The sequence below is a fragment of the Populus alba genome, chromosome 12 (genome assembly GCF_005239225.2).
Source record: "Populus alba chromosome 12, ASM523922v2, whole genome shotgun sequence".
Classification (NCBI taxonomy): domain Eukaryota; kingdom Viridiplantae; phylum Streptophyta; class Magnoliopsida; order Malpighiales; family Salicaceae; genus Populus; species Populus alba.
This window is the reverse complement of record NC_133295.1, coordinates 799,044-808,539: the sequence shown is the minus strand read 5'-3', so window position 1 is coordinate 808,539 and position 9,496 is coordinate 799,044. Positions and strand designations below refer to the sequence as shown.

General features: G+C 36.7%; 1 long non-coding RNA gene and 1 pseudogene across 6 annotated transcripts; one reads left to right on the top strand and one right to left on the bottom strand.

Annotated features, from left to right (window-relative positions):
* The first annotated feature begins 1,401 nt into the window (after nucleotides 1–1,401).
* The window catches only part of LOC140954344 (uncharacterized), a 53,047-nt pseudogene continuing 44,952 nt past the window's right edge, over nucleotides 1,402–9,496 (top strand).
* Nucleotides 4,055–8,840, bottom strand: LOC140954348 (uncharacterized). 6 transcript variants are annotated; one of them, XR_012167553.1, is made up of 6 exons: nucleotides 8,682–8,840; nucleotides 6,449–6,795; nucleotides 5,658–5,769; nucleotides 5,393–5,578; nucleotides 4,511–5,255; nucleotides 4,055–4,396 (listed from the first exon to the last, which is right to left on the bottom strand). It is a non-coding gene; the product is annotated as an uncharacterized lncRNA (long non-coding RNA). The 6 variants fall into 6 exon arrangements; XR_012167549.1 differs by having other exon boundaries at nucleotides 5,393–5,769; XR_012167552.1 differs by having other exon boundaries at nucleotides 4,511–4,648; nucleotides 5,393–5,769; nucleotides 8,682–8,839.

Here is a 9,496-nt window from a genome sequence, read left to right as displayed (position 1 = left end):
CAACGGAAAATATTTTTCGGTCAACGGAAAACACTTTTCAGTCAAAGAAAAATTTGGCTTGGTTTTTAGGAAAGTATTTTCCCTTTTAGATGTGTTTGTTTTCCGGAAAGTGGTTTCCGGGAAATCACTTTCCAAACTTTTTTGTGTTTGTTTGCCATTAGAAAAGTTGGTCAACAGAAAAAACTTTCCAGTAAAAGGAAAATTTTGCTTGGTTTTTAAGAAAGTGTTTTCTTGAAAATTTAAGCCGAAAACACTTTCCGGATGTTGTGAAAAATTTAGAAATGTTATTATTTTTACTGATTATATCAAATTTGATCCTCAAACTTTTGATTACTATATTTTTTTTTTTTTGAATATTTATTTTTCAATTTCATCTCTTAAAATTTTATTTTTATATTAACTTTGGTCCTTATTTTTATAATTGTTATTTGCTTTTTCCTTATCATTTTTTTATTGAAATTTTTTATCTATCAAATTTGGTACTCATTCTTTTGATTGTTACTTATTTATTTGGAATAATTTATGAAATGTTGATTATTATTATTATTTTAATTTCTTCATCTTTCATTTTTTTTTAATTTTTTAGATTTGATCTCTATTATTTTGATTATTATTTATTTTACTTGATATAATTAATGAAATTATATATATTTTTTCAATTTCATTCTCATTCAACTTTTTAATTTGTAAGATTTGTTCCTCATTATTTTAATAAACTTAAGAAAAATAAAATATTAATAAGTTATTTTCCAGCTTATTTTTCATGACATAACCAAACACTGGAAAGTGTTTTCCAACTTATTTTTTATTACACTATTAAATATCAGAAAATTCTTTTTTAAAATTCACTTTTCTCGAAATTCACTTTCTAAAAAAAACCTATTTTCTTGTAAATAAACGGGTCTAGAAATAGAAAGAGAGCTCGGCTTTAACGGGGCTTCTCCCAAAACATTCAGCCTGTCCTTTCCCAGCCCAACCCTTACGACCCAACATATCTCAAACCCTAACCGCCACCACCAGGTCTACCAGCACATAAATTTACAACACAACCCCAACAAACCACCCAAAAAGAACTCCAACCCAAGGAGATTACTGTACTTTAAATACAAATACAAAATCAGAGGGGGTTTCGTCAGAGACCATGTTTTTGCAAGAAAGCCCGGAAACCTGATCCGAATCGTGAAGCATCAAAGAAAGCCCTTGAACATAAGAAAGAAATCATTGTTTGGGATATGAGGGAGTGAATGCTTGTGCCAAATGGGATGGGATTAAGTTTTCAGTTTTGCTGTGATGAATGAAGTTGCTTTTTGGTAGTTGAAACTAAGTTCATTTCAGATTGAGTTATTTGTTGAACTTTTGAACTGATGGGTTGGAGCTTAGGCCTCTGGGTTGAATGAAAAGTTCAAATTCTTGTGTGACAATGGAGATGGGGGCCATGAGATTAAGATTGCGATGAGGGATCTTGGTGGTTTAGTGGGTTATTGTAGGGAATAGGGATTAGGGGATTTGGGTGTTTTAGTGAAGATAGGCAATTTCATCAGTTTTTGGAACGACGAGGAGTAACTCCTTGTGCTGAATAGGGTGTGTTTAAGTTTCCAGTTCTGCCGGGATGCATGAAGTTGTTTTGTGTTGGTAGAAACTAGTTCAATTCTGATTGAGTTGTATTTTGAGTTTTTGTACTGGAGCGCTGGAGTTTAGGCCTCTGGGTCGATGTTATAGCATGCTTGAATTGTCATTTATTTGCTAGAATTTTGAATTTTGTGTGATAATAGGATGAGGACCATAAGGGTAAGACTTCAATAAGGGATGTGTGTGGTTTGGTGGGTTATTGTAGGGAACAGTGATTGGAGAATTAGGGTGTTTTGGTGAAGATAGGTGCTTCCATCAGTTTTGGGGATGTTGGGGAGTGATTGCTCATGCTGAATGGGATATGATTAAATTTCAAGTTTTGTTGGATGGATGGAGTTATTTTTGGTTGGTGGAAACTGGAGACCAAGTTCGTTTCTGATATATTGGAACTTTTGTACTATTGTGTTGACCTTGGATTGGTGCTGTAGTACTGTTGTCATTGTTTCTACAACCATAAACCGTTATAATATTTCCTGGTGTCTTCAAACGTGCCATTTGTTCTCTAGGCTGTCTATACTTTGTTGGCTGCTACCATGCAACAAATACTCAGTTTCTAATGACAACTGAATACATGAAAATATCCATCAAATGGAGTATATTTGAGTCTCTTGAATATCATAAACTAATGGCACATGATTAATAGTTACATTTATATGAGTCCACTTTTTTTGAAAATGATACTATGTGAACGCCAATGTTCAGTAATAGCCTCCTGCGTGACTGACTTGACAGTTACATAGTTGGAAGAAATTAAATTTGAAGACTTGGCCTTGAACCAATATGATTGCTATAACTGGGAAACATAGATATTAGTTCTTTCTATGCCTAATGAAATTTGGTTCTTTCTATGCCTAATGAAATTTGGATCGAAAACCAAATTTTCAATTATGAAGCCTTCTGATGGCAATTGCTTTGTGGAAGATTTAAACTGCTTCGTAACAATCAAGCCTATCCTCTAAACACTATCCAATATGGCCATGTTCTCATGTTGAAAATATAATTGATTGGAATAGAGGCTTTAAAATTTATGGTCGGTTTAATGGTATATCAATATGCTGCATTTGTATATTTTTATTTTTCAATTGGACGATTGGAATCTATCAAGCAAGCTTTGTATGAACTGGTGATTCTTCCTCTGCGGAAACCTGAGCTCTTCTCACATGAGAAACTTCTTGGTCCACAAAAGGGGGTATTGTTATATGGACCTCCAGGCACCGGGAAGACCATGCTTGCAAAAGTTATTATCAGAGAGTTTGAAGCTGTTTTGATAAATATGAGGATCTCTAATCTGATGAGCAAGTGGTTCGGTGATGCACAAAAGCTCGGCGAGTATAGATCGCATTTGAATTGCCTCTCATGTGCTTGAGCTTTGTCTTGCATTTAGCAAAACAATGATGGTTTAAAATTATTGCCTTGTTATTCTAAAACTTGCTGTCACCCACCGACTATGTTGAGTGAAATTTAGTTTCACTTTGATAAGTACTTTGGGAACATTCTTAACTAAGATTGAACATTCCTAACTTGTCCTTTTTGAGATCTTTATTAGCAGCAACATTATTTTGAATGCTTTATTAGCTTTAATAAACAGGGCACTGTAGCTTGCTTATCTAATGGATCTTACTCCGATGAACGAGCTTGTGAAATGATCAAAATATTGGTATTTTTGTTGCTGTGTGGTATTTTTATATATCCTGCATCAGGGATATAACAGAAGTAACTGAATGGCATGCACTCTTGCAATTGTGAAAGTGGTCATCTTTGTGTTGAAACCATCCCTCATTACATTCTTTTCTGCACCTGAATCCAAGCAAGTTAAGCCCAGTTAGATGGCCGGTTTTCATTCCACAGGTCACCCCATCCCACAAGCAGCAATCTGTACCCTCTTTCCACGACTCTGTCTTGGGATGCTGGCAATTCCATGAAGCAGAGCTATTAATGGAAAAGGATTCTTTGAATTGGAGCAAAGAAAGACTTTGTCATGAGCACAAAAATGAGATGAAGAAATTGTTGAAAGGAAATGGAAGAGAAACAGAATGAAAGAGAGGGACGGTGGTGAAAACCCATGTTTGGCCTTACAGGATTTAGTATATTTGGGAGAGATGAGGAATAAAGAAAGGCATTGTTTGTATATTTAGTAGTATATTTATAGACAAAGCAATCTTAGGTTGTATACCGACGAAATCGAAGTCACTGACCGACCAAATCTCAAGTACAAGAGTGAGTAGTAATTATATATCGTTTCTCGTGACCCAAAAGTACTCTTTGTGCGCGTTCGGTAATGTAGAACAGTTTAAAAATCGTAACAGCTTAATTTGAATGTTCAGAGATGTTTTTCCAAATTGTATTTAGCAATGAGGTTTATGCGAAGATTGCTTTGCCCACTAAAATATAATTTCCAAGAAATTCACAGCAGAGTTAAAGAGTCATTGTTAGACAATTGACATTTTGTTTCATGTTGTTTAATCAAGTATTGTCTGTTTTCTTTTCTTTCATTTCTGTTTTGATTTTGTTAAAGTAAATCTCTTGTTTTTCTGATGTTGTTGCTGAGATTAGTGGCAGCATATTCTCCACTATAGTTAGTGGCTAGTGACAGCATATTATCCACTACAGTTAGTGGCTGATAACTAGGGATGTTTGTTAAGCTTTCTCATGTATTTAAAGACATGCAGTTAATGAAATACTCACTGAGACATTTTATCAAACACCTTGTGTGTAATTCGTGTTCTTCAATACCAGCATTGTTGTTCTTGATTGTGCATCCCTTCACCTGCACAAAACACAGCAACACAATTGTCAACAGTGGTATCAGAGCATCTCAGATCTTACAGGACCAAAACACCTTTTTTTTTCAAAATCTCAAAAATAACATCCAACAACTTACTTTTAAACTCCCCCATTATATTTACTGGTGAAAACTACCATATTTGGTCAGTGAAGATGCAAGCTTTTCTTGAAGCTTATGATCTTTGGGAAATTGTTTCCGAAGACAAACCAGTAGCTCCCTTACCAACAAATCCCACTATGGCTCAAATCAAGTTCAGTAGTGAGGAAAAGGCAAAGAAATCCAAGGCGAAATCAATCATCCAAAATGCTGTGGCAGAAAGCATTTTCTACAGAATTATGGCATGTAATTCAGCCAAAGAGGCTTGGAACAAACTAAAAGAAGAATACCAAGGCAGTGACAGAACAAGGCAAATGCAAGTGCTGAATTTGAAGAGAGATTTTGAGGCACTTAACATGCAAGAAGATGAAACAATCTATAAGTATTCTGATCGAATTTCACTAATTATCAACAACATCAGATTACTTGGAGAAGACTTTCCTGACAGTAGGATTGTGGAGAAGGTTCTTGTGACTCTTCCTGAGAGGTTTGAATCCAAAATCTCCTCTCTAGAAGAATCAAAGGACCTCAGTAAAATCTCATTAGGTGAACTAATGAGTGCTCTTCAAGCACAGGAGCAACGAAGAACAATCAGGCAAGACAGATTGACTGAAGGAGCCTTTTATGTGCAAAAACAACAAGCTGGAAAAGGAAAGAAGTTGCCTAATCTGAGATTCAAAGGCAGAAATGAAGGGGGCACCACTAGTGAAGCTTCAAAACAAAAGAAGTTTCCTCCTTGCACTCACTGCAAAAGAAACACACATTCAGAAAAATATTGTTGGTGGAGGCCAGATGCAATTTGTGGAAATTGCAAGCAATCAGGGCACATCACAAAGGTCTGCAAGTTCAAAAAATCAGATCCAAAACCCTCAACAAGCTCACCTAGCAGATGAAGTTGATACACAGGAGGAGCAATTCTTTGCTGTCACTTGTTTCTCAACAAATGATCCAGCTGATACTTGGCTTATTGACAGTGGATGCACACATCATTTGTGCAATGATGCTGGAATGTTCAAAACCCTTGATGAATCTTACAAATCCAGAGTAAAGGTTGGCAATGGAGAATTTCTGGAGGTCAAAGGCAGAGGGTCAGTAAATGTTCAAACAAGTTCAGGTATCAAAATCATTCCTGATGTGTTATTTATACCTGAAATCAGTCAAAATTTGTTGAGTGTTGGACAAATGATGGAGAAAAACTATTCTCTTCAGTTTAAGGATCATAAATGCATTATCTTTGATCCTTCTGGAGAACAAATGTTCTGTGTAAAGATGAAAAACAGAAGCTTTGTTGTTGACTGGGATAAAGTATCCAATCATGCATATGTGAGTGCTACTCAGGATATTTCAAATCTTTGGGCATAAAAGATTTGGACATTTCAATCAAAAGGGCTTGTCAATTTTGAAACAAAAGGAAATGGTTGAAGCATTGCCCACATTGAATGGTGAGATTCAATTGTGTGAAACATGTCAACTTGGCAAGCAATCAAGGCCACCATTTCCTAAAAGGCAAGCATGGAGAGCCAGCCAAAAACTTCAGCTCATCCACACTGACGTGTGTGGACCTATGAAGACAGCCTCATTATGTGGTAACAAGTATTTCATTCTTTTTATTGATGATTATACTAGGATGTGTTGGGTGTATTTCATCAAATTTAAGAGTGAAGTATTTACAATCTTTCAAACATTCAAAGCTTTAGTTGAGAATCAAAGTGACATGCTAATTAAATGCTTAAGATCTGACAATGGTACTGAATATACTTCAAATCAGTTTCTTGAGTTTTGCAACAGCAGAGGCATTGTGCACCAGTACACTACACCATATACACCACAACAAAATGGTGTATGTGAGAGGAAGAACAGGACAGTAATGGAGATGGCTAGATGTCTCTTACTTGAAAAGAAAATGCCAAACAAATTATGGGCAGAGGCAGTCAATACCTCTGTTTACTTGCTGAACCGACTTCCAACCAAAGCACTGGAGGACAAGACACCATACGAAGGCTGGAATGGTGTTAAACCTGCTGTAGATCATCTTCGAATCTTTGGCAGCATATGCTATTATCATATAGCTGAGCCAAAGAGGAGCAAACTTGACAACAAAGCTCAAAAGGGAGTTCTTGTGGGTTATGGAATAACAACCAAAGGATACAGAATTCTTTGCTTACAAACAGAGAAGGTAATTCTCAGCAGAGATGTGAAGGTTGATGAAGCAATCACATGGGATTGGGAACATCAGAAAAATATGATTTCTGATCAACCATTCACCATTCAGCCCCAGCCAGTAGCTGATGAATCAGTGGATGATTTTCCAGTTAGAGGCACAAGATCATTGGAAGATATTCACCTAAGATGCAATATGGCAATCCTAGAACCAACCAGCTATACTGAAGCTCAAGAATTTCCAGCATGGAGGAGAGCAATGAAGGCAGAAATGGAAATGATCAACAAAAATGCAACATGGCAGCTGATTGAAAGGCCTAAACATCGCAAGGTGATAGGTGTAAGATGGGTTTTCAAAACAAAACTCAATTCAGATGGGTCAGTATGCAAACACAAGGCTAGATTGGTGGTAAAGGGCTATGCTCAACAATATGGTGTGGACTACCTAGAGACCTTTGCTCCAGTAGCAAGGTATGATACTATTAGACTTCTCATTACACTTGCAACACATAACTCTTGGCAGATTCACCAACTTGATGTCAAGTCTGCCTTCTTGAATGGATTTCTTGCTGAAGAAATCTTTATAGAGCAACCCGATGGGTATGCTGTTAAAGATAAAGAAGATCATGTGTATCTACTTAAGAAGGCCTTGTATGGGTTGAAACAAGCTCCCCGAGCTTGGTATGACAGAATGGACACACATCTGCTTCAACTTGGGTTCAGCAGAAGCCAAAATGAAGCAACTTTGTATGTGAAATCATGTGGTAACCATTTTCTAATTGTATCTATTTACGTAGATGATATGCTTATCACAGGAAGTGAACTTGGAATGATCCAAGAGTTCAAAGATGAAATGAAGAAGATGTTTGAGATGTCTGACCTTGGAATGATGAATTACTTCCTTGGAATGGAAGTGATGCAATCCAGCAATAGCATTTTTACATGCCAAAAGAAGTATGCTTCAGACATCCTAAAAAGATTCAAAATGGAGGATTGTAAACCAGTAGGGACTCCTATGACAACAAGTATCAAGCTTAGCAAGGATGATGAATCTGAAAAAGTGGATGAAAGTTTGTATAGAGGCTTAATTAGCAGCCTTCAATATCTTACAGCAAGTAGACCTGACATATTATTTGCTGTGAGTATTCTTTCAAGGTTCATGCATTCTCCAAGGGAGACTCATTTCATTGCAGCAAAAAGAATACTTAGATACATCAAAGGTACCATTGATCTTGGTATTTTCTGTCCAAAATCATCAGAAGGGGCTGTGGAACTAAAAGGCTATACTGACAGTGACTGGGGAGGCTGTGTTGATGATTCAAGAAGCACTTCAGGGTATTTATTCTCACTCAATTCAGGTGTCTTCACCTGGAGTTCAAAGAAGCAAGAGACAACAACTCAATCCACTGCAGAAGCAGAGTACATTGCTGCTGCCGCTGCTGTCAACCAAGCAATTTGGTTGAGAAAAATGTTAAAGGATTTGGGACATGAACAGGTTGAAGCTACTAAAATCATGTGTGATAACAGTTCTGCAGTATCAATTTCAAAGAATCCAGTCTTTCATGGACGTACAAAGCATATCAAAATCAAGTTTCATTTTATTAGAGAAGTTCAACAATCTAATGAAGTGATGCTGATTCATTGTTCTTCCGAAGAACAACTTGCAGATATATTTACCAAACCACTACCTAAAGAGAGATTTGAGACATTAAGACAAATGATTGGAATTTGTCGTCAAAATGTCAAGGAGGAGTGTTAGACAATTGACATTTTGTTTCATGTTGTTTAATCAAGTATTGTCTGTTTTCTTTTCTTTCATTTCTGTTTTGATTTTGTTAAAGTAAATCCCTTGTTTTTCTGATGTTGTTGCTGAGATTAGTGGCAGCATATTCTCCACTATAGTTAGTGGCTAGTGACAGCATATTATCCACTACAGTTAGTGGTTGATAACTAGGGATGTTTGTTAAGCTTTCTCATGTATTTAAAGACATGCAGTTAATGAAATACTCACTGAGACATTTTATCAAACACCTTGTGTGTAATTCGTGTTCTTCAATACCAGCATTGTTGTTCTTGATTGTGCATCCCTTCACCTGCACAAAACACAGCAACACAATTGTCAACAGTCATCCTCACCTTCTTAGGTCGACTTCAATCCAATCCAGTCAACACGTTCTGGCAATAGCTTTATTGAACCGTTGCTAGAAAACTGACAAACAATGGAGAATGGAGTTTGAAGGTTCTTGCACTCAAGATGCTGTGGGATCGGTCCTCCTAAAAGGTCTCTTTCTTTCAGCATCAACAAGGGAGAATCAATCTTCATTTGGTCTGTCGACCTCCAAGTCTTTGGAACTGAAGGTTCACTTGCAAATATTTCCACACAAGAGTGAGCGTCAGAAACACGGCAATGCTAATTTTCAAAATTGATATTTTTGCAGAAAGTCTGTGTTAACAGATACAGTTCATGCTCTAATTAGAACTTCCTTTGTAGCTCGTTTGTAGCTCGTCTGATGGCAACTGCTCTTGGGGACATCTACCCCGCTATTATTCCTTGCTGGCTTATAAATTTAATACTAATTGGATCCCCCTTCGCATGTACTGATAGATTATGTACTGTGGACTGTTTACTTGAAGGGTTAAGCAATTTATATGTTAGCCAGAAGAAGAAGAAGCATTTCATAGCTTAGAAAATAGCAATGAATATCTGCTAATAGATACAGTTTGTGTGCTCTTCCTTTGCAGCTCGTCTGATGGGAAGTGTACGTTTCTGGGGACTTCTACCACTCGTCCTCGTCTTCTATTATGAAACTCCATGCCAACAAAAGG